General features: G+C 41.6%; 2 long non-coding RNA genes across 3 annotated transcripts; both read right to left on the reverse strand.

Annotated features, from left to right (window-relative positions):
* Positions 1–52: 52 nt before the first annotated feature.
* Positions 53–25,798, reverse strand: LOC128853303 (uncharacterized). The gene is made up of 3 exons (XR_008451752.1): positions 25,671–25,798; positions 10,217–10,293; positions 53–1,726 (listed from the first exon to the last, which is right to left on the reverse strand). It is a non-coding gene; the product is annotated as an uncharacterized LOC128853303 (long non-coding RNA).
* On the reverse strand, positions 16,618–19,585 carry LOC128853302 (uncharacterized). Of its 2 annotated transcripts, XR_008451750.1 has the most exons (4): positions 19,461–19,585; positions 19,151–19,375; positions 18,676–18,824; positions 16,618–18,245 (listed from the first exon to the last, which is right to left on the reverse strand). It is a non-coding gene; the product is annotated as an uncharacterized LOC128853302 (long non-coding RNA). The 2 variants fall into 2 exon arrangements; XR_008451751.1 differs by having other exon boundaries at positions 18,676–19,375.
* Positions 25,799–25,813: the final 15 nt, after the last annotated feature.

Consider the following 25,813-nt stretch of genomic DNA (forward strand, 5'->3'; position numbering starts at 1 on the left):
AGAAAATTGCTTCAAGAACCAGAGAACAAAAAATATTCTAAAGACATTTTCAAACAGTTTTCATTTTTAATTGGCATTTTGAAATGAAAAAAACTTCCTATTGAGATGTTGGCTTTACTCCAAAGTGCTTTCAGCTGAAGATGTAATAAAAGTTAGCGTTTTCCTTTGGATAAACTTTAGTTCAGCCTGACCTATGCTCTCTGAGGGAAGTTGTTTTATTCTGAAAACTTCAACTAGTATTAGGTAGAATACAGCAAGACGCCTTTTTGGGTTGCTTTACTATTTGTCTAAATATTTTTCTCTTCCTATATTATTCTTTCTAAGGTTTCATTAGTGTTTAGAAATTAGCTTTCCAGAGTTAACAAAGCGTATTGTGAAGGAGTTGTATTCAGGTGCTGCTGTGAAACTATCTCTTTTTCATTCATTCTTCATAATTTAAATCATACCATATTATAAGCTAAATGTTTGTGCTTTGATGCTTTTAAAACAAGCTGTTGTAAAGGTTTTAAAAAGGAAAAAGGGAACAGAATCTCCAGATGATAAATACAAATAGTGCCTGGTGGAAAAAGCCAAGAGGGGAAAAGAGGAAATAGCTGTGAAAACACTTTTTGAACAAATAGCTGCACTTTAACTTTGTATTGCGAGGTTGCCTGGATACACTGAAAGAACAGGGATCCTTCTATATATATTAGCTAGTGTAGTGTTTACTGCTGAAACCTGGAATGTAACTCCAGGCACTATTTACAAATGTTTGGGATGAAGTAGTTCCAGAAAACCAAACAAAGAGGGGAGGGAAGGAAATTATCCCCAAACTCGTTATTTCTGTTTTCCTAATCACGTTGCTATGTATAATCTAAAATAGTAGGTAGTGAGTAGCTTATATAAGCTGCGGTGGAGGAAAGGGGGAAACTTTTATAGGGGCTACCTGTAAAGCTGGGCTAGATGTGCACAAAGGCAGATGAGCCTGCATGCAGACCAGAGGTGGATGTGTGCAGCACAAGATGAAGTAAGGCAGGAAAGATTCCCAGTCTGAGTTTGTGATGGGTTTGTGGAACCCATATCATTCTGGACTGGGAGTTGGAAGCCTCCTATCTGATCCTGCTTGGCCATTCCCTCTGCTCCAAGCACCACTGTAGCACTGTGCCTTGCAGTGATGAGAGAAGTAAAGTCCGTCTGTCACGTCACCTGGTCTCCTTTGTGCTCCTTATGGGGATGGGTTGCCTGTGCCATCAAATGTCTTGTTGTCTTGCCACTTCAAGCTTTTAGATGTGTGTGATGTGTATTTCTATAATCCTCTATGATATCTCCATGAAAGATGCTGGAGGAGTTAGTTATGTTTGTGACAGTCCATAGTTCCTGAGAGGTTTATCTTGGGTTTCTGGTTCCAAAGATTGAGTGTTCTACAGCTTTGAAAAAAGGATATTCCAATTGATCAGGAATGCAGAGTATGAAGTGTTCTGAAGGCAGGAGGAATAGATGCTTTGAATCTTTTTAGATATGTTCTGCTCTATGATTGTATTTAACTGTGGAGGTCTAGGAGGAGGTATTTCTGTGATGAGATACTATTTTTGATCGTGGCATCACTTTTCTTGGCCTTGGAACTGTTCCACTTAATGTTTCATTTCATCTGATTTTGTTGACTGATCTTGCTTGGTCTGAAAAGGAACATGTTCTTCCATCCAGTTCTTAAATTCACACTTGAATTGACACTTTCTCAGTGTTGATACTCAAAAAAAAAAAAAAAAGAAAGAAAAAAATCAGGGTTATATGGGAGCATCACAATTGGTGTGTGTTGTATATCACAGCCATGTGTGATTTCACAGTGGACACAACTGTGTAGCAGATGATTTCCTCCTGCTCTGAAGCCACAGATCCCCACCACCCCAGCCAGATGAGTCACCATGAGCTTTTTTTCCTGTAGTGGTTGATGACATGTGGTGAAAGATTCTAATTCTGTCCAGTGTGGGGCAACAATGCATCTTCACTGACTACTTTAGTGCCCTATTTTGTAGAATCTTTGGGAAATGCTATTTCAGGAGCCCCCAGACAGCCAGGCTTCAAAGTTTCTTTCCAAGACAAACTTAGTCAACACATATGATGATTGTATTTTAATTTTGACAGTCATTTTTACTATGCTGGGCTGTACCTCTAGCTCTTCTGCTTTGGAAAGTTATCAAATGGTGTCAAATGCATTCCATGTGGAGAGACAGCCCACCCCACCTGTGACCGCTTGGCTGTGTTATATGTTTAGGTCTGTACATTATCCTCATAATGAGACCTACTTGATACCAGCAGAAATTTAGGGTGAATTTGTGCTTGGGCCCCTTATGCTTGCAGAGGGGGTTGCTGTTTGTGCGGTTATAAGGACTGCTCATGGCTTAAGGGGTTTCTCACTGCCACCCTTTTGAAATTAAACCCTTTAGAGGCCTGTAATGGACTCTCAGACTGATCTATAGATCATGCAGCTTCCACTGCTGCCACCAAACCTCTGTTTTGTGTGAAACGAGACTTCATTATTCAGACTGTCAAAAATGTTTTTCATCAAACCTTAGGCTAGAAAAATTGGTAGTCAGTGAAAGATGTTTACCTCTGATAGAGATGCACATGCTGTAAAAAGTTACTCTTATCAATGCTGTCTTTGAAAGCCAAAAGAGATTCTTGGTTTCTGCAAGTATGTCTCACCTACGTAACTTCAGCGTATCTGTTCCTGCCCACGCTGCAGGCTGTGGCATTGTGCAGAGATGCTCGGGATGTCTGGTTACAGTGGCCTGGAGTTTGCTGTGACCTCACTTACCCTGCGTAGCTTTCCGTAAGATAGCTGCAGCCAGGGATCCTGGTGCGCCATCGCATCTTACCAAACTGGTTGACTCTCTGATTTTTCTGCTGTTTTACGCTACCTCAGTCAGACATGTGAAGTGGTACTCTCAGGTGCACAGAGTTCTGCAGGCAGACATATACCAGGGCAAGTGAAATTACCCTGACAAAAGTGTATTTTTCATAGTAGGCCTTTTAGTGCTCCAGGGCATGGAAATGTAGGGAGAGTTTGAGATGTTTTTAGCAAATCAATACAAAGTGCAGCTTTATCACCAGATGGCCATTAGGAGTGCTCTGCTCTTGCAGTGTAGTGGTATCTTTCTGCCAGGGATGTGCATCTTGACTGATATTGCTCGGGTAATAAAGCCTTTCTTTTTATTTTCATTTCTGTGTGGATATTTGTGTCGTGTACTGTCTCAGCACTAGAAAAGATGATCAAATTAAAAAAACCCATCACGGAAAGCAGTGCAGGCTGTTCATTCATAGGGGCACTGGAACGCTATGGTTGCTTTTATTCCACAGGAACTCACTGTTTGGATGGAGGAATTTTGGGCAGTGGCGACGGAGGTTTAAAAGGCTGCAAGTGTGTTCAGGAAATAATAAAGAAAAAGGTGAGCTGATAGGAGACAGAGCAAATAGGCTTCTGTTTAATGCTTGGGGAATTACTTGAACTTGCTGTGGCTTTTCAAATTAATTGTTTGCTCTGATCTGAACAGCTATTTACCCTTCACTGTATCAACTGAAATATTTGCCTGCCTCAAAGTTCACATTCATCTTACGAGCAAGTTCACCTAAAGAAAACTTCAGCGTTAGCCAAATCAGAGGGAAACAAAAAGGGGGAAGAAACTAAGATAATGGAAAAGGAATGTGTTTTGGGGAGCTCAGGAAAGTGTTCTGTGTTAGCCAGTGTATCTTAAACAATATTAACTTCTTAGCAACAATGATTCAGTTTTGTTTAACTAACAAAGGATATTGTAAGCAGATATGTGCATCTAGGGCAGATAAGGTTTGTATTGGACAGGTCTTTTATTGGCCTGGTGTTTGGTAATTCACTCAGATTTAGCTATGGGACAAGAATTAAGTGTATTTGCTTCTAACTGAGGCAGGGGTTAGACATAAGGCTCCCAGTAATGTTCCAGTTCCTTGCTAAATTTAAATCTTAATAGAATGGGGCCCAGCCTGTCATGTTTATGTTTTCATGCTTATCTCAATAGAGTGGGGAACCAAACGGTGGAATTTAACCTGTCTATTCTTTTCAATAGAAGATTAGCACTTTTGGTTTTGCACCTCTTTTTCATCCAAGATCTCAAAGTGTGTGAATTTTCTCTTTATGTCAGGGGAAACCCAAAATTGTTAGATATCTCCCCTGCTTTGAGCAATCATTTCACTGGCTGAGAACTTCTTTTAAAGTATTTGAATTGTCACCTAAGGGCCAAGTATGGATCAATTTTTTGGTTTTATCTTGGCTGGTTGAGGACTCCTTTAGTTCTGTTGCACCGAACCATCCCCACTGCCATAACTCGTACGTTCAAGAGACTGTATTTTGTAGGGTAGGAGGCTAAACAACTACTCTTGCCCTCAGTCTCATAATGCAGGCAGGAAAATAGGATAGATCTGGCCAGGTTCTTGTTGCCAATGAAAGCCATTGCTATCAAAAAAGAAAAAAATATTTGCCTGTGATTACCAGCTTAAATAAGCAGTGGATTTCATTCCTTAGTAGAAAGGAAAATTAAGTAATACTGAGGGAACAACACAAGGTTGTAAATTTAGTTATGTAATTGCTGTATTTAATTGCTGGATTAGACACACAGGCAAGGAATGCCTTTCATGGAAAAAATGCATTTTAGTCTGTCAGTCTTGGTGAGAATTCTCTAAATGGAGAATTTCTTCTCCATGCCTATGTGAATGGCATATGCCTGGTATCAGTCACACCTGGACCAAACCCGAAGTTTCCAAAGCTGAGCTGAAATGGTCAGCCTCTTTCTTAGTTTCTCATCCCAATCCTTTAAAGCGGTACTCCTCCCATAATGCCAGTACGGATTTCCATTAAAATTCTAGGTCCTGCCTTGTCAGATAGGCTTGGGGCTATGCTTGAACTTTCAACATGGTATTGGTCATGTTTTCTGCTAACACTGAAGCCAGATGGACTGGAGAAAGTTGGGAGATGTATTTCACTGAACCGCTTCAGTTCTTGAATCACTAACACAGCACACAAGCAGGCTCTGGACACTCTTGCTGTTTGCTTGCATAAGTACGAATGGTTTGCATTAACCTGTCTCAGAAGCGTTTTGTGAGGATTAGTTAATATTTGCAAGGCACTCATGGACATGCAACATATTAAGTATTATGAGCTGGTTCCTTCCTATTTAACTTGTGTGACCTGATAAAGGATGCTTGTTTCCCTTCTCCAATCTACATCTCGTAACACAGTGATCTTCTCTTGTTTGCCTTCTCCTATCTTCAGCAGTTGGACAGGAACAGCCGCAAAACTTGAACTCCATAATTCACAATGATTTGCCCTTTCGGAAGAGGGGGGAAGCCTGTGCTTAAGAAAGTTTGATGCTGCTTAGGCCTTGACATGAGCTCAAAAGAAAATGAGCGCAGGCCTTTAAATAAGGTGGATTTCTGAGCATAAATATAAGCTCAGAATGGCTTCTCTAGCTCCTCTGCTTAGTGTTAAGCTAGTGGCTCCTGCTTCAGAGCTGAAGGGCTCATCTGAAAACTTAGTTGCTTTTCTAGATGTATCAGTTGATCCGTTATTATAATTCCCCATAGATCTGCTGGATTTCTAATATCTTAGGGAATACCTGGTTTGATAATCTCATTGAAACTGGGTCATTGAAGACACCTGGCAGGGAAAATTATTTTCAATAGGCCTTTTTATTTCCTCATATATTGTAGGGATGCAGTGTCAAACGATGAGTTTGCTCCCTGGTTTAAGCCTTACTCAACTTCTGCCCTACCATATAAAGATTTTTACTGGCCATGCAATTCTTTGCATATGAAGTAAAATGTTTCTTCTAATTAAATTTATTACCTCTCTTAAGGTCTGAAGTTTGTTTGTTTGTTGTTGTTTTTTTATTTTTTGTTTTCCCTTCTCTGAGATGGAGCAAATTCCCTTTTCCTGGGACAATTGCAGTCAGGCCAATCCCATGAGGCTTCTGACTCCCACTGGCACGAACTTAGTTCTACATTGCTAATGCTTTTCAGAGCTTCCCAAAATCATTAAATGATAAACCTATTTTTGATGGCCCAGAGCAAGTTGGGCACCACTGAACATGGTGGATGGTATCCTGGCCTGAAAGTTCATTCGGTTTTGTCCCAGAAATGATATTGGAAGGTGGGAATGGGGAAAGACAACAGTTCTTTGCTGGTGTGAACCTCAGATAGGGAGGGATTTTTGGTGCAGAGGAGTAATGGCAGATGGTGCAACTGTTTGAGGCATGTGGATGCAGCAAAATCATTGCCAATGGCACAACTGATGCTGAGTTTATCTGGATCAGGGTTTCTGTCTGGTATCCCCAGCCGCTCCATACTGCTGACTTCCCAAAAGGAAAAAATGTTATCATGACTGGTCCTGGGAATCATGGCCATTCTGGGGCCATGTGAGTATTGTCTAGTTTGAAGTATTGCCTATGGAAATAATCATGAAGAAGCCATAGAGTAACATCTTAAGTTCTCTAGCAAAATCCAGTTTCTCTAATTACAGTTAATAAATTGGAGGGGAGGCATTTACCTCTCTTTCATGATGGAGAGGTAAATGCCAGTGTAAGAAGAGAGCCTTGTTAGCAAAGAAAAGAGTAAATCCAGTTTAAAAGCTCCCTCATTTTAGGCATAAAGTTAGGTTTTCTAATCCTCTGATATGAGATTTAGGGGGGGATCTTCTTTTAAAAAGAGCAGTAGGAGGAAGCAGCCACAGTCATTTCACAAGCTGTCAGATGGAGTGGGTATTGCTTACTGTAGCAACAAAAGACCTTGGGTATGTCAGACCTTGGCTGGTGTAGACTGGCACGGGCTTTGCTGAAGCTGCAGTGGTTTAGCTCAGCTGAGGATTTGCCCCTTGGCACTCAAAAAGTTAGCGATTTAATCACAGAAATACAAACAGTATTTTTTTATTATTATCATTGCTCTTTAGCCCATTCCTGGCTTATATTAGCCATCAGATTCACTTCCCTGGGGAATATATTTCAGGCCAGCAGAATTCTAGACTCTACCATCCTCTGGACAGTAACACTAGACCCTCCTTTTGTTATAGCTCAACTTTTTTTTTTCTTCCCCCCAGCTGAGCCCCCTGACCTTTTGCAAATTCTTCTTTTCCATGGTAGTTTTCTTACCAAGCTCTTGCCAGCCTTCCTACTCCTTCCCCATCCATCTGGCTGTGCCACTCACTTTTAGACCTTCATATCTATCCTTATAAATAACTTTTGATTTTCCTCTCACCCTTTGGCTTTCTTGGTTGTATTTCTGACCTGTGGTATCCTGGGAGTAAATTGGGTATAGAGATGTGCCCTGCCTCTGACCAACAAAACTCCAGTTTATTTAGCCATGTGCTGTCTCATTAATGCAGTATTTTACTCTAAGTTTTGATCTGATTTAGTTTCTACAGTCCATTTAACATTAACATTTTGCAGTGATTCTGCTATGAAAGTATCCTTTATGTTATTTTCCTTTTTCCAAATGTTTGTTTGTGTTCTTGCAGGTTTTCCTGTTTTGTCCCTAGGTTTATGAGCTCTTTTTGAATTCTGTTTCCCTGTTGTTTGCAGCACCTCCCGATTTGGATTCCATATCTGAAATTAATTAGTATACCCTCTAATCTCATTCAGATTATTAAATTGGTCCATCAAGAGCGAAGTGAAAGGATGAGCGTGGAGCAATGTATGCGTATGCAGAGGATCAGACAAATTAATGGCAACAAGCATTATCGGAGAAACTGTTAATGTCAGTACACTTCTTTCCTGGGGAGGGTGGTGATGGGATCTAAAGCCAGGCAAAATGATACATGAACATTTAGTCTCAGGTGGCATCTTTGGCAGATGAATTTGGATTAAACTGCATTAAATTCATGGCCCTGCCTGTTAAATCTGTCAGTAAAGAGTGTGAGGAACCCAGCCAAGATGTAACACAAGAATGGATTAACATCTCTCTCCCTGGAATAAAGCAAACTCTAATGTAGCTGCGTTCCTGGGATAGAAGAAGGATACCTGAATGACAGAATGCAGTTTGTCATCAAAGCATAAGCCTCAGCTAAAGATAACCCAGAGGTTCTGGATCAGCATAAATGAGGGTACCAAAATCCCTCTGAATGAGAATGACCGAAGAGATGGAACCCAAAAGATTCCTAGCTGAGATTTGTCATATATATTGGTATTTTGGGCCCTGGCCAGGCTGCTAAGAGATCAGTGTTTTGAATAAATATCATGACAGTGAATTGCAAGGGCATATTTTATATGTTCAGCAATTTAGCAGGTGCCATTCAGAGATGGATTACTCTGTGCCTTTCTTATCCACATGTGCTTGGCATATGTTCCATTATTTATGTTCTCCCCAGATAGATCAATAGATCTATTGACCTACTGAACAGGCTAATTTTGTTGTCATCATAATCAGAGGACTGTCTGATGACTTTATGACTTTGTTTTGCTGTGTTATGCTTTTAACTTCGTCACCCAAGAGGTAAAACAGTAGCTAATCCAAGCTCATCTTTTTTTCATCCAGAAGTTTGGGCATGTGTTTTGTGAATTAAGTCTCATACCCCTACGGATAACACTTACGCTAGTCACTGGGAGGCACAGGAGGTTCTCTCGCAAGCACAGCATAAAGACTTGGATGTTTGTAGATTATAAAAATCCAAGGTACAGAGAAATGATAGTATGGACATTGTGGCCTTGTCCTTTTGATACAGATGAGAACAGTGAGTGAGAACATGAGATCATGTAAGAAAAACCCTGATGCCCTGGGTTTTGGAACCCAGCCACCAAAATTCCTTTACAGCAGCATCCGCTATACCAAAGTCATTGTTGTTTTGGGAACTCCAAAACTCTAGTTTTGTGTCACCTACTTTGACCAAAGGCAGGTGGTGAGGCAGTGATCCTGTGGTTCTGGGTTAGCAAAGGGGGAAAATGGCTTGCTGTCTTGTGTGAAAAAAAGGAATGGTGGCCCTTTGAAAGACCTAGGGACTTGTTGAGGTAGCCAGTTAGAGGCATTATTCAGGTTAATATCAGAGGTATACACAGGGGGGAAAAAGTAACTTAAAAAATTGTAAGGTAATCAAGTGGGAGTGACTGAGAACTACTTTCTGTGCTTCTTTGTAGAACGCTGTATTTAAGAAAGCCACTGTGGCTTGTTGGAGGCTCAAGTGAGGGAAGCAGATGATTTTTTTATTCTGTGTCAAGGGAAGGATTTGGCAGCAGACAGGCATGCTAGAGAATTGTAAAGTGATGGAGACAAAGCAATACTGGCAACATGGAGTAAGCTGAAGGAAACTGAAAAAATAGAAAATAAGTTTGACAGTTATGTCTGTATTTGATTCTTCTCTAAAATGGATTGCTTATTGCTCCAGAAAGTCTGCAAAAGGTGTAGGCATGAGTAGCAGATGCTTCACTTGCAAATTTAAAGGGCAAACCGTGAACCTTATGAGTCTTGTTCTTAAATCAGCACCGCAAAGTACCCCTTTTCAGAGAAATTTTAAGGTTTCTTCATGTTTTGTTTCCTAACTTACCATTGGAGAAAACTTCCCTGGCTGGGAATTCAGTTTGCAGCGCAACTGAGGAGTGGAGTCAGAGCTGAGAGGAATAGTGTGATGTGTGTAGACGAGATGAAACAAGCCAGAGGCTCTTTACCTGCCTGTTGTTAATGTATGTACCTGAGCAACCACCACCAACATCTAGAGACTTGTATCCTGCAACACTCCTTTTATTGGTCCTCCCTGTATTTTAGAGAGGCTACACCTGACCTTTGTATGTGTTAAGTCTAGATGTGCCAAGCAAGCAGTTCAGTAACAAGCTAAGTGGAAATAATTGTTTTAATTAGTGTAATTGGATTAAACCAAAATGTTTTTGGGGACTGTTGTTCTGCTTCAGATAACTTGTTCAGACTGTCCTGGCTGTACATCACTCTTAAACCAACCTATTATGTAGGGGCTTAGGCAGGGAAAAGGCATTGGTCAGAAAAATAGTTGATTTAATTCAGTTTTGATATTCAATAGAACAAGAACATACATAAATTTTTACTAGGACAGCAAACTGGTTTTGTTAGCTGTCATCAGGGGCACCTTGCTTTCTTGGGAAGGTTATAGGTATTTTCTTAACTTTTGTTTCTTGCTTGTCATCAACAGCTAAAATCCCATCATCATCAACTGCAGACAGAAAAAAAAATCAAAGCTCCCTGTTATACAGGACCTTACCTTTTAGTGGGAACAGGTCATCAATCGGCTATGAAAGACCTGAAGGCCTTCGGTCAGCGTAAATTATAGACAAAAATCTATGGAGATCAAATTGAGATGTGCCTGAAAACTTGGGTATCTTTAGTTGTGAAGTAGTTGCACCTCAAAATGTATTTGACTGCAACTGATTACATCTGTTTTCAATTAGCAGAGGAAATAACTAGCAAATCATCAGTGTTATTTCCCTCCACAGCAGGTTTTTTGAGGCAGCCTTCCATAACCCTATGTACTTGACAGCATATTTTAGCACTAACACTTGGTATGGCTGTTTTTTCCTCCCAAGAGGAACTGTGATTCTCACTGAATGCAATTAATTCATTTACTGTGCCGTGGTCCGTTACACTTCAACAGAGCAGCGTTTGCTACTTGTAGCTGGTGGCTGAGATCAGTCAGCATCAACTGTAAGCAAATCCTACTTCAGAATTTCAGTGTTGTTTTCATTCCGTGGCTTCTGCCTGTGTGTTGTTCAAGTTGAGACTGAATTTCACATTCATGCGCACAGCCCTTTCATTCCTGTAGATCCTCTAAATGAGATTATAATGGATGACATAGCTAATACCTCTTGCCCTCAGTGAGATGGTAGCAGGTTACTTGAACAGTACCTGAAAGTCACATTATGATGGCCAGAGTAAATGTTTGGTGAAGATAAGTAACTTGATAATAAAACTAAATGCTCATAGGTTATCCAAGGAAACTGAACAGGGAAAATAGGCTGGGAGAAATTGCAAGAATAATTTATTCACATGGACATATGGTATTATATTAAACATGCTAAGTTTTAGGTATTCTAGAGCCTCTCTTTATTACATCCTTAACAGTCAAATGAACATGGGTTTAGAAGAGTGGAATGTTTTAAGCAAACACTGCTGACCTAGATTTCAAAATGGGTGAGCTTAAGGACGCTGTCTTCATTTTATGCCTCATTAATTTAGCCTGTTCTTCAGAGTTTCCATGGAAACTACCTCTTCTTCAGTGACAGATAAAAACTTTTGATTGTTCGAGTAAGAAGGTAGCAGGAGGTACTAGGGCAGAGAATGAGTTACAGAGCCCTAATGGAAGAAGGAATGAATGAACTTTGAACATAAACAAAGGAGTGATAGTGGAAGATCATAAATGTCAGTGCATTGATAGCTAGGATGATTCAAAGTTACTAAGGGATGTGAAAGTACAGACTTAACAGAGCATGACCTTATTCTGTGAAGTGAAGTTAAGCCAGGCTCAAGATAGAATAACAGATCAGTCTGTCTTTCTCATTATGGATTAATAGCCAGGTCTCCAACCCAAAAGTTCAAATGCAGAAGTGCTGAGAGAATATTCAAAGAGTACCAAACCTGACACAGCTTTGCGCATAAGACATCCGTTATAAAAACACACTTCTGCCGTATGGCCATATTGCACCCAACGTGTGTTTTAGACTACTGTATATACTAACTGCACTGTCCCTGTCAGTCTGGGATTAGTGGTACAAAGTTGTAGTTGATATATACAACTACATGATTGTATTACAGATTGAACCGTTCTTCTTGGCTGGTGTTTTCTAAGGGCTTCAGAAAATGCAGGCAGCAGTCATTGTGCTCTGACAGTCACTGGGCATTCAGCTTTTAGCTCTTTTTTTTTTTAAAAAAACAGTTAGGAAATATGTTAGAAGCCAACTTTTCCACTAGTGCTCCCAAGTAGGTGCACATGGCTCTTGCATGCTTAGCCACTTGGCTTATTTGTACAAGCATGCTTGGTCACTGGCATTGGTTAACTATCTCTACTGCCTGGTAAGGAACACATGCAACACAAAGTACTTTATCTGGTTTGTCGTAGATGTGGGGCGAGGAGCAAAAGTCAGACTTGACAGATCCCCTTGTCAAGCTGAATTTATCCTTACATTGAATACAAAGTGCTTTTTTCTTTCTGATAGTGTAAGCCCACCCAGTGTTTATAGCTTGACTAAAATGTTTCCATTCTGCTTTGGGAAAAATTTAAATTTGGATGCATTGCTTGTAGTTTTACATGTCACTAACGTGATCTCATAGTTTTTAAATAAAAAGTAATAAGTGTTTAGATTCTTGTCACAACAAAATATTTCAGCAGAGCCAGACTGAAAAATATGCAGACGGTTGGGCATTAGTTAGACAATGGAGAGCTGTGTGGGGTGTAATTCTGAGCTCTTCTACCATAGGATTCTGCACAAGCGATCTGAAGCCTGTATTTTCCAATCTGTAAAGTAATATGATGATATCAATATTTTTTATAAGTAGTTCTTTTAAGGTCTTGGAGTCGAAAGGTCTGCATATGCACCAGGGCAACTATAACACTTACTGGCCAAACAATAGGGCTAACTGCAAGTCAGAAGCCTTTAAGTGGTGCTGGTGTTTAAAAGTAAATTAACCCTACTCTTTTGCTTTCTAGCTCAAGTGACTAGTATTGCCTGAATACAGAATTCATTGTAAACAGTTCTGGAATGATCTCCTGAGAAGGGGGTATAGGGTGCCGGAGCTTGACTTTATCTGCCTTTGTGCTCGTAGGTTTGTTGTGGTCATGTAGCTGGTACACAGGAGATTCAGAACAGAGGTGAATCTGGCTCAGCTGCCTGTTGAACACACGCCGATTCCATGAGGCACCGTTGGTGTGAAGTTGAATTAAAAAGCTGGAGTGTAAATCTAGCAAGCTTCAGATCAGCATCCTGGAGTTCAAAAATAGTGCCACCCACCTGCCCTGTCATTGCACTCTGTTGGGAGCCAGCAAAATGCAAGATTAATTGTAGAGGCTTTTAATGTCATGTTGGTGAGGCTTTAATTTGAACTCTTGGCTAACATTATGTAATGTAGCCAGTTCCATCTAGTCTCACCATCAACCAAAACACAGTCCACAAACCTGGGGACTGGTATGCAGCAGGTCACCTTCGCTCCCTGGGCTTTTCTTGTGAGCTGCTGTTCATTGCTAGGAGTGTCCTTGTGAACTTGCCACCTGCCTTTCTGCAGAGCTTGGTCATGGGTGATAAGATCAGTTAACCTAGAGCTGAGGAACACTGCCTTGGCTTGTATAAATATAAAAAAAAAGCAAACATCCCAAAGCAGAGACAGTCACAAATAGTGATGGTGACACCGTTATCTCCATTTTGTATGCGATACCCTTGCTGTTGTATGTAGTGCAATGGTGGGTTTGCCCCTTAGGCTCTTGCTTTGCTCTACCTTATGCATGCTCTAGGCCCCATGCATCACTAAGCCTGACTCCACTAGAGAAGACTAAAGCAGAGATCCAGGCTCCTTCCCTCCTCCATTCCCTCAGGTGAAGAGGAGTTTGGACTGGCGTTGGCCACATTTCTGCTCAGTTCTCTGTGTACCAGACTGTACCGTCATTGGGGAAGGTTTCAGGTGCCAGGCTGGATCAATTGCCCATCTAACCTGTTAACCTGACAGTGACTTGACATTGATGCTTGTATTGGTACCATCGTTTATAAAGCTGGCTGGAGTTTAATGGAAACATACAATGAGGGAACTAGGGCTTGTCTGCCGAAGCTCAAGTGTCACATGAAGAAGATAAGTGGGGATGAACCTGCTCTAGGAAGGTTTCTTGCAGCCATTGACAGTTTGACTGGCCTAACACTGTGAGGGTTTTTTCCCTTGCCTGTTCTTTGATCTAAGTAGACGGGTCATTCCAGGGGACTTGTTTTCTTGGAGCTTTCAAAGGATCATGAAAGCATAGAGTAGCAAGCATGAAATAACATGCAACTGTTTAACGCTATGGAGTATGTAGAACTGCAGTTACCTGGACTGCATGGAACGGCCTCTTTCAGTTCCTGTTTTTATAATTATGTGAGCATGGTTGTTTGTAAAAGCTCAGTTGTTGTATGCAGGCTTGAAGATCAAATGCTGCTCTCGATGCTTAATTAAAATATAGTCAGGGTGATATGTTGAAAATGTTGCTAAAGCCGCTCAAGTACTGCGGCAATGTGCCTAGAGGTAAAAGGAAAGATAGACACATGAAGGCGTGATAAAGGGGATTTGCTATGCCAGGAGTGCTATAAATGGGTGGACTGTAACAGCGCTCTCAGTGTCTCTGTTGCCACATGTTTTTCCTATGTCTTGAATCAACCCTTCCATAGAAATCACTGAACTTGCTTCTTGCCTGAGCACAGTCTTGGCTTGATCACAGGCCAGTTAGCCTCCTCTGGCTGCTTCACCTTCAGCATCCTGCCCCTGGTGGCACCAGACAGATGTTTCCAAGGAATATCCCTTCTTCACAGGGATGGAAACTGCTGTTGCTCTGATTTCTTGTAAATGAGGCTTTTAGGTGCACAAGGATTGTGAAACAGGGTCTGGAACATGCTGTTTTACCAGACTCCTCCTGTGTTGGCTGTCACATCTGTAGGCTGAAGAGATCATACAATACGTGCCTTCTGGAGCCCCCTTGGGTGTGGGGAGTAGTGGGATCTTTCAGGAGCGGGGATTGGTTAGTATTAGCTTCTCTACTTTGCCAGTAGTGCAAATGTCTGTTACCCAAAGGCTCTTTAGGAAGAAGCCTGTCATGATAATAAGAGAATATTGAAAACAACATCTTATGACCAAATATTATGAAATCAGCAGACCACAAAAAAATAGCAGAAGTTGCTGGGGCAGATTCCTCCTTTGCTTTCATGTGACTATCTAATCTACCCTGACCTGCCAAGATATTTGAAAGCATGTTATTTTCTGAACTCAGGACATTAATATTATAGTATCTCTCTGTGTTTGCCGGTGTAGGTACAGCGAGGAACACATGTACCAGCAGGAGATTACTGTTGGTAATGCCGTTCACTGTTAGGCTCTTTAGAGGCAGAACTTACTGTAATGATCTCGTCTGAGTTTTGATAAGATTAAATCTAGGAAACCTTTAGGATCTAGACCGGCGTTTTTATTATTTGCTCTGGGAAATAAGTATTTGCTATTAATGGGAGCTGCCTAACTTTATCACATCTGACAGGGAGAGAAAGTACCTGACCTTCTTTGTAAGACACCTAAAGCACAGATTATCCTTAATTATCCTCAATATTTGTCCTATAAATTGTCCTGTGGCAGTTACAGGCATGCCCTGGCTTGGGTTGTGGGGAGGAATGCCCTGGAGGCACACTTCCCTGGGGTGGCCCTGAGGAGGCAGTGTGTGCCCACGCCAGCTGAGATGCACCGTGGGGTCAAAATCCTTCCTCAGCTTCCTCCTAGTTTCCAGAGATTAGTAATCAAGTTGCTGAGCTTTACCACAAATAACCTGTTGCTGTCACCTGATGTCTTGCTCTGGGTACTGCTTCTCTGTTCAAGAGCAGGACAGAAGCCAAGTCTGCCCTTTGTTCTTGTGTGCCATGGGGGAGGAGGGACAGCTTCTGCATGAGGGTCCAAGGTGGGTGAGTGGGGAGGGGTAGTGTGCTGTATTTCCCCGTAGTCCCCTGCCTGGGTGGAGAGTCCAAGTTGCAACTGAGTAATCACAGCCACCCCCAGACTACTCACTCCTTCCATGAAGTTCTCGCAAAATGTGATTAATTACATGATAAGGATAGAAAATGGGTCACACATCATGCAGGAATTAACTGTGTGTGTGTCCTTTGCACGCACGGTGCTGATCACGTTCTCCAGCTGCCACAGACTCGCATCCTCTGAGACTTCACTGATATTGGGCTAAGATGGGGTGTCACCTGTCTTCTGACATCTCTAAACTTTTAGGCTTGGTGTTGTAATTCCTTGCAAGTGCACTCTAACTTGCTTTTCTCTTTGTGGTTGCAGTAGTTTTAGAGTAGAATTGCTTTCATCTGCCACCACCAAACAACAACACTTAGTGCCCTGTATGGATGGAAGATTGGAATGACAGTGTGAGGGGCTGTAATCATGAGGGTGGTGTCATCATAATGGTAGACAAGATTCGGAAGATATGCAGATTTGTTAGCTTTCTCAGAAGCTGTTTCTGTCAGTAAGGAGTCTGGTTTGATGCATTTCATTTCGTTGAGATAGCATCTCAACTGATTGTAGAACTGTCCTGGCTATACTTCTGTCTTCTCATACTGCTATAGATGTTTTGGAAACTTCCTCTCTTAAGCTATCACGAAAGCATCCGCCCTTTTCTGTCTGGAATTCAGCCTTGTCCTAATTGTGCAGAAAGTCCCATTCTTCAGAGCCAAGGAGGAACTATTTTATTGTAAGTTTACATAACTTGAAATACTAAAGGGCCCTAAAATTGACAGTGTGGAAAACTTCACAATGTCATAAACCACCCAGGCTTCAGCACAGAGAAGGATTTATCCTTGTCATGGAACTCCACAGTGCCAGCAAACAGTGCACAACTCTGTCAGCCTCACATGAACCCTTCGGTCAGTGTGACGAGTTTCTAAAGAAATAAAACATCCCATCATCACTCAGGAAGAAGTATTTTAGACCAACTTTAAGGCACAGACTTTATCAGTTTACTGCATTATCTCCTCAAGTGGAGTTGTATGGTAGCAAAACAGTTTCCTTACAGAGTAGGTGCACCTGTCTGAGTTTAACTGAAGTCTGTACTGTCCTAAGGTATTCAAGTTATCGTCTTCAGGCCTAGAAATCAAAATCCAACTGTCAACTTCCAGTTGAAGCATAAGCTTTCAAGGGCAGAGGGCATTCCTTTGTGTCTATGAAGCAATCAGTATGTGCACTGAAGAATGAGGTTTTCTTGATAGGCTCCTCAGTTTTTATTAAGATCCAGTGAGTCAGTTATACTAAAATCCACTGTTTTCTTTTTAAATAGTTTATTAAACCATTTCCCCAGAACTTGCTTATATCTGCCAAACTTACTAAGTAATTTTAATCAAATCTTGTTTCTACTAAGGTCTACCAAACTTATTTTTCAGATTGTATCAGCACGAAAGGTGTTATGAAGTCCACTTCAGCTAGGAATTGCCTCAGGCTTTTATGACTGGGAGGAAAGTAGAAAGTGATGGATCAAAATGACGAATGCTTTTTATGCTTTCAGGTGCTCTGGGATGAAAGAGCTACTTTTGAGTAGCCACAGATTATAACATATGTTCTGTAAGTGTCAATATTATTTAGAGTAAATAAATACCATCTAATAAGTGTTTGGGACAGAGACAAAAGCAGAAGCCTGAGAAAGGTAAATTCTTCTTTTAGTGCAGGGAAAATGACAAGGCATCCCAGAGATACCCTTCCAGGTCACTAATTCAATCAATCATAATAGAGCACTTTATCATTGCTTCTGCCATTTACACATCCCACTGCTGTGCAGCCCTCAGAAACCTACTAGTGCCATCGCTCTGTGCTTGAAAGTAGATGTCCTGCATCAATGACCACTGCCTGTGAGAACCCAGCTCCTCAATGGATGCCAAAGGACAGCTTTTGTTCCTTGAGTGCAGGTCTACCTATCCTCATTCCTTCTGCTTCAAACTAATGCAAAGAACAGGAGGATCCATGCAAGGAGTTATTTGGGAACAGGGACCAGGCCATAAGTTCTCTCCAGCATTAGCCAGCTCCTGGGACAAACCCCAAGACACAGTCCCTTCAGATCAGCTTGATGTGCGTGCGCTGGCAAAGCATCATGGATGCTTAGGCAACTGTTATCAGATCTCTGTTTATAAATACAAGATTTTTAATTTGGCCTGAGTGCTTAAACTCACTGGCTGCCAGGCCTCCCCCCAACAAAAGCACAATAACAACCACCACGAACAATCACTGTTTTACCTCTCCCACATTAGCTATTAATAATGTTAATTTACTTCCTTTGAGAGATACCATATGTTCCCCTTCCTGATCCCTCTACAGGCATAAGAAAAAACTAAGGAAATTAGAGAAACTCCATAACACTGATGGCAACATCCAATGTCTTATCAGGCTTCCTGTTGTTGGGAGTATTGTTTTCCTTTAAAGATTAATATTTACAATGGTTACTCAGTTATCTTAGTTCATTTGGTGACCATTAAAGATTCCAGCGATGAATGAACCTCCTTTTATTTGTCCTTGATGACTTATTTGTCTTGTGCCTCGTCTGGCTGAAAATCAAGGGAAATAATTATTGGGTTGGGCTTTTACTGCCATTTCATATAAGGGCTCAAAGTGCACGTTTCTATTTGCTTTAGAATGGGAGCCCTTACCCGCTCTTTCTGCTGATGTATGCATATTTAAGAATATATGTTTTGTGATTAGAAGCAAAGTTAAAGTAGGTATTTTCCTTTATTTTTTTCTTAAGCTGCATGCTTGGTTCTAGTACTCTTTGGGGGTGAAAGTGAGGGTGTTTCTCATTTCATCCACAATTGTGCAGCTGCCGTATAGGCTCAGCAAAGTGGGACAGAAAAGGCAGTGTGTGCCTGAACTGAAGTAGTGGCAGTGGTCCAGCCCAGAGCCTGACCATAGTTTTCTCCTATGCATCAGCTGAAGTTCAGAGGGGTTTCTCAGCAAAGGCAGAAGAGGCAGACATTTTACCTTGTATTTTTTAATAAAAGCCCAAAGGCACAGCAGGATGCACATGGTGTTCTTAATGCAGCCACCTGCTTCCAGAGCTACGGAGGTATTTCCAGGCCTTTTCTAGGCATGAGGGATTTTGAAGTCACCTTGAGATGTCTTCGTCCCTGCTAGAGAGGAGCACAAAAAATGTCCTCATACTCGCCAGGGTATTAGACCTATCCCTGGAGAGCAAGACCAGAGGCTATCATGGGCCATATTACAAATCATTGCATTCTAAATTTGTGCCAGGTGCAGCGTTACAGCAGGGGTGAAGATGGGTGAGCAAGTTGTTTTCAACCTGTCCTGTCTGTCTCCTCAGCACAGATCAAAGACACACCTTGCCTTCCCTGGAAGTGGAAGCTCATATCATCTCATGATCAGCTACCCTTAAAATGGATATATTTCCATCTCTGAGCATGGAGCCCCTGCAAGTGCTCTTCTGCTGGTAACCCACCTGCTGACCACCTCCCCTGGTTTCTCTTCTACCCAGCCCGTTGGTATTTTGTTGAAGTTCTCTGGTCCTCAAAGGCCAGGATTACAGTCAGGTCTGTTCACAGCCCAGAGGAGCGGAGCACTCAGTGTGGAGTGATGTGATAATTGTTTTGCAGCATGTCTGCATGCTCTGCCTGGGAACCGCCAGACGCTCATGAGCAAGCCCATTCTCAGACACAGTTGGCTCCTAGAGAAGGGATAATTTATAATTGTGACATTTCTAAGGTTTGCCTCTCCCCCCCACCCCCCCCGGCCCTGCCTCCCCAGCTTACCCCTCCCAGTGCTTGCCCTCCTTCCAACTGGTGAATATGGGACAGACCATCCTAGCTTACATAGGGGCAGGCTGGTTTCTTTGCAGACTGCTGTCTCATCCTGAAACTGCATATTTGATGTGTTTTTATAATGAATTCATTTGCGCTGTGACAGATGTTTCTGATATGATAAGAAACATGGCCCAGGGGCCAGTGGCGCTGTAGAGCCACTGGTGTTCCTCACCTGAATTGCAAATGAGATATTGCTTTATTATCTGTTAAAAAGCATGAGCTACTGCACATATAAATAGTATAACTAACTGCCAGCTGTTTGTGCCAATGACATTCTTCTTCAAAGAACAGCTCCCCCATCGTCTGTTTTTTCCCCTCTTTCATAAAATATGGAGCTCTTTTGCAAGTGCAGCAGAAGAGATTTTTTTCCCTTTAAGCAGCAGAGAGCACTTACTTTAAAACGATTATATATGAGCAAAACCAGATTCCATATTTATGACACAGGTAGTAGCTTTTTTTTGCCTGTCCTTTTTCTGTGTATTCCTCTGAATACAAAAGAGAAAGCACCACTGCTGCTTTCTGTTTCTTGGCAAATCGTTTGTACAGAGCTCACTGTCTTTCAGTGGTTTCAGTTCTGAATGGGATGAAAGAAAGATACTTAGTGTTTAAAAATAAATTTGTCTCTTTTTTTTTTTTTTTTGAAAATTGGGAAGAGAATGGCAAATTCCTTTTACCTTAAGTTTATAAGAGGTTGTTTTCCAGATACCTTGAATTTAGGATGAAGGTAAAACCACATCTAGAGTCCTGGGCGCAGAAGCAAGCAGGCCTGCTCACTTGGTAAACTTTGCTATTAAGTCTTCCAATTAACAGAACTTAAAAAAATTAAAATACAATCAGGTGAAGTTGTTCAGGTGATTGATCTGCTCAATATTTTATTAGAGTAAAACTGAGAAACCCTTTTCAGCATTTTGCCAGCTCTGGGCAGGGATGTATTTGTGTTACAAATGACCTTCTGGGAGAACTTGACTGCAGGGATGTGATTCACTGGCAGCCTGCTGGTGACAGCCTTGTTTCTATTGTTCTAAAACTCTGGTTTCACATTTCTCCTGTTAGATAAGCTACAACCATTAACTACAGAGTGAGCTACAAATAAAGTGTGATGTAAGAATTAAGCTTATTATCTGATTGGCAGCATGGGGCTACTCTTCCAGGTTAAGGGTTCGAGCAGATTTTTTTTTAACAAAACTGCCTTTTATTACATTTCTGAAAGCATTGTCCTCACAAAAGATAAAATATGTTTTTGGAATCTGCAGTGTGTATATATAGTGTGAGCTATAAATAGTCTGGAGCTAGTTCTGCACAGTACCAGTGTGCAGAGATATTAAGGACAGATTCTGATCTTTATGGCTACTCTGGGGCTACTGAGAAACACCAGTTTAAAGCAGTGGCTTTTAAATTTAATTCAGTATGTTCACATTCACACAAAGATTAGAATCTATATGAGGACTTTAAACGTGTTTTGAGGAATAAAGGAGTTTAAGCCTCTGCTTAATCTAAGTTTAGTTGGAGATTACATATCAATTTCTGTAACTATTATTTGGGTCTAATACCAAGGCAAATGAATTCACTCTTAAAAGAGGAATGGCTTGATTATCATGCTGAAAAATAGGTCTATATACTCCCACAGCTCAGCTGCTGTAAATGGATATACATAAGGATTTAAAGTAGTTACTATTCAGCTCCTTTTGATGGTAAGATGACTTTTAGCAACTGAGTGATTTATGATAATGTTGATATTCACACAGGCTATTCAACTGCCAGGATAAAGACCACAATAGCTGATCAGTCTCTTTTTCTTCAGGCATAAGCAGGTTACAGGCTGACATTGGAAACAAGTTCTCTGGCTGGAGCATTATCTTCCCATGCTACAACGGGGTGGGGGCTGTGGGGACAGGGTGAAGAAAAGCACCTGTTTATTACAAGTTATTGACCACGTGTTATCTCTTCTGCTGTAAAATCTTAATGGGACAAAGCATGGTAGTATTACTAAGGGCATACGAGGCAGGGTCAATACCAGGGTATTAACCTTACTTAGCAAACTGGTGATAAATATAATAGATCCCTTGTTCCTACAAGGAGTTTTACAGCAGCTTTTGGTCACGCATTAGAACTTGCTGCCCTCTGTCGCATCCTTTCTCGTGTTTGGACAGCAAGGAGAAGGGCTGTTTGCACCATTTGCTTGTACCCTTTAAGTTCAGTGCAGTTTTTAGGCCTAATTCTGGGTGCCTATATCCTCTCTTTAAGTCCATCAGGTACACCTAAGAGAATGAGTCCGGCTACCTGCCCAGTGCTGACTGAGGCAGAGGATGTGAAGGCTGCCGGGTCTCAGTGGTATGCAGCAGACATCTGCTTGGTCATCCCTGATGAAACATTTTGGGGGTTAGTTCTGTGGTAACTTGCTGTGCATTGTGCTGCAGGATTTGGCAGAGCAGCTTTCATTTATGCTAGTGAATTCCTGATGTCTTTTGGAATAGTTGCTTAAGGTCTGTAGTGATCTCGGACATAACTGAAGCTGTGTAGTTTCTTTCCAAGCATGATCCATCCTGTAAGGCATACACTGAAATACATCAGACTTCCCTGTCACCTTTAACAGACAGTTTATTTAATGAACTTATTGGTCATTTTTCGCAAATTAGTCCTGACTCCTACTGGCATTTAATCTCTCGTATGCTGTCCTGACAGCTCTTGGAGGCTATAGAAAGGGGCAGACGAAGAGACAAGAACCAACTCATTTTGTATATTCCTTTCAATTCATGAAACACTTCATGGGGACACTGCAAATGGGCCATACTGGAATGCACAGTGATGCAGGGCCCATTGTGGTCAGTGGGAAACAGCACATCTTAGAGCTATCTTCAAGGTTCTCTAGTTCATGCCAGAGAAAAAAGAAGGAACCTGCAAGGATCCAGAAGTTATTTTGTCCCTCTATGTGCCCTGCTTTCTGTTCTTGCTGTGTTTGTGCAGCTAGGATAGCTGGGAACAGGGAACCTACTTTCCACAGATACACTGATGCCCTGATGCCAGTAACTCATTAATCTGGAAATTAATAAAGCACAAAATCTGAAAGTGCACCCATGCAGCTCACTCAAAGCCTGTTGCTGTGAGCTACTTTCACACCCACCAGGGACAAGCAGAGTCCCTACTGCTCTTCCCAAGAGGTGACTGAGCCTGCCTAAGCAGTCCCTGCCACCTTCCTGGGTTTAGCTCTGGCTGTACCTGTCCCTGTCTGCATGGTCAGTCTGCATCCACTGAACAGTCTCTGTCACTGCTTCTGCAGGGATGTATTTCTTGAAACAATAGGAATTGGCCAGATACAGTCCCAGCCTTCTTTTCCAATTCTGCACCCTCATGTGCTAAATGTCTTTACTTATGTCAGTCCACTGACCATTTATTCTGGTTGTTCTGCTTGTTAGCAGTAGCCCTGAGTTCAAACTTACAGGGTAGCACCTTTCACTCCTTAGTCTTAGCTCTAGTGCTGACTGTGGAAACATCTCTCCCTGTCTCCACTTTGTTCCAGGCAGAGAAGAGAGTTTCTGTGACAGGCGTAACTCTTGTTATTTATCTAGGCAAGTCTGAGTATTTTCCCAAAGAATTTGTGAAATAATCTCTGAATGATCAATGGTACAAGCATGTGACTCCAAGTCACTGGACAGCAAGCTATTTAAAAAAGCATCCACTAAAAAAGCAAGACTGTCTGGTGTTAGAAAGCACTTAATTTAGAGAAGTGCTCATCTTGTGAGTGAGTATCGTGTCATAAGGCAATATTGCCATGTTCCTCAAGGGCAGCGCACAGAAATAGGTTCTGCTTTTGTGTGTGAGATATGGATAATGCTATGCTGAATGGAAACATGTTCCGATTCAAATACCTACACCCTGTGGTCTCTTTTTCTTTACTGACTGCTTGACCCCAGCATCCCTGGGCTGTTCTGTTGATTCACATAGTCTTGTGCACTGCTAGTTTCAGGTTCCCTGGTCTTGTTTCAGCATTCATGCCTTTCAGCACCTTCAAAGAAAGTTGTCTTAATTTCATCGGCCTCCAAGTTGGTCGGATCTTAGTCATTTCCTAGATGTGGACAGAATGTTTCTATCTTTGAGACTGAAGATACGGTGTCTCAGATGCGATCTGTTATCACCATATAATATAGTTAAGCTTCTTACTTTGAGAACTGGTGGAATAAGACTTGCTACTTTCGTGTTGATATCTAGTTGCGCTCATTTTTGATGTCTTGTTTCCCGCTTGGCTGGTTTAGGGAATAATATAGCAGTGAAGGGCAGGAAGTAACGAACTGCGGTGTGTTATTCCTGCTGTATCCTTTTTTGTCATTCTGAAGAGTTTATTCCCCCCTTTCAAGGACTAGGTGGATTTTTCACTTTCACAAATAAGATCTTATTTGGCTGGATCCTTTCCCTTTTACAGGTTACAGGTTCACACGGGAGGCCCCATGAACTTTCAGGTAATCATTCTTACTCAGAATTACAGATTTTTAGTGAATTCTCTGGCCACTCTGTAGGATTCTTTGACCAACTAATTTTTTTCCCTCTGTTTCATTTATATGGTTAATGTGGGCATAGATTTAGAACTGGTATAGCAGTAAAATGAGCAAACACAACTATCTTTCCCATAAGATATTGAGCAGAATGGGATCCTTAGCATCATTTTGTGTGCAGTCCTTGACAGCGGAAGTCTTGTCAAGATGTACCAACCCAACTTGCATTCCTCTGGGAAGGCTGTCAGAGTGGCCAGCAGAATGACATGACTTTGCTACTAGAAAAAACTCCCGACTGTATTTTTGATGAGATTGAATCTACTACCTTGCAGCACTTCCACATGCTGTTTGGTTTCTTTGGATCAGCAGGAGAAGCCCAAACGTAAGTTGAATGGTCTTACAATCTTCAAGAGAAGAATGTGTGTTCCAAGCTGGAGGAGCCTCTTTCTTGACAGAAAAATGTCTTTCTTGGACATTTTAGAAATGCTGCACCTGTACTTGAGAGCTTCATTCAGATATGAAATATGCACTTTAAGGTCTGCTTCCATACACCACTGAAGCAAGAGCCTGTGTGTTTGATAAATAAAATGGGACTCTAACCTAAACAGACACCATGGAGCAACAGCAACTATGATGCAATAAGTTTTTTCCACCATGAACCTTGGATAGTGGGCCTTTTCTTCAAAAGGAGGATTTGTCTCCTATGCTGGTCAAAATATTTTCTGCTGTCCATTTGATTCCCTTCTTACTAAATTCCATCTAGTCTCTGCAGGGCTGGGAACTACTACGTGTCCTTCTTTAATGCTCATTACCAGGATGAATAAGATTTTGATTTTGATACATCTCTTCTATTTAACAGTACAGTTTTTCCTTTATGTAGAGCATTAATGAAGATAAAGATTTCCTAATCATGAAGTTGAATTAGTATCTGCAGATGTGGGATCCATCCAGTGCTCCATCCTCTCTGACAACGTTTTTAATTTTATCCTGGTTGAAGCAAATCCAAATACTTTTTTTTTAAAAGAAAAAAATCCAAACACCGCCAGACAACTCCCCACAAACATGAAATCTGCCCATCTGAACCCCCTGGCTGGAATTGAACGAATCTCAGGCAGAGATTTTCCAGAGTATGGTCAACTCTGTACCAATAACCACAGCAGTTTCTCAAACCTGATCACTTTGACGTCTCCACTGGTTTTCCATTTCATAATGGCACAAGAGAAGGCGGGACACAAACCTGACCTCAGTGCACTCTTATAGGCATGGTGTGTCAAGAAAAGACAGGAAGAAACATTTGCAATTCAGTAGGGATCGGCAACCCTTCTGAAAGCACTGCACAGTAGCAAACAAGGGATGGTCTCATGCAAATCATTACAGGCTCAGACAGGAGCTTCTCCTTGCTGATGTGCTCTGGCAGTTACCTAGTTTCATTCTAACAAAGCATGACTTCATTTTCCTCGTTTGCTGTCCTGCACTGCCAGGCCATGGGGCTTTGCCTTCATATTTGAGGGAAAGAGAAGCCCTGATGTTGGCTTCAGTGGTTGCCTTTCATGCTGGAACATTTTCAGTCTAATCTCTTTTACTGGTAGCAACCGAAGTCAGAAGCTTAAATGTCATATGGAGAGTGAATAATTGCAAAATGGGGTTGTACCCAAGTGCCTCGTGTACTCACATGTGCCCGAGTGGTGGAAAGCCACAGACCTCAAATGTCTTTCTCCTGTCTCCTCTACTGGTCTTCAGTAACTCAATCCCCCTCAGCTGCATGGATGGTGGTGGGCTCTTTCACACACTCATGTTAACTGGCTCCCCTTGGAA

Source organism: Cuculus canorus, chromosome 11 (assembly GCF_017976375.1).
Source record: "Cuculus canorus isolate bCucCan1 chromosome 11, bCucCan1.pri, whole genome shotgun sequence".
NCBI classification, from domain to species: Eukaryota; Metazoa; Chordata; class Aves; order Cuculiformes; family Cuculidae; genus Cuculus; species Cuculus canorus.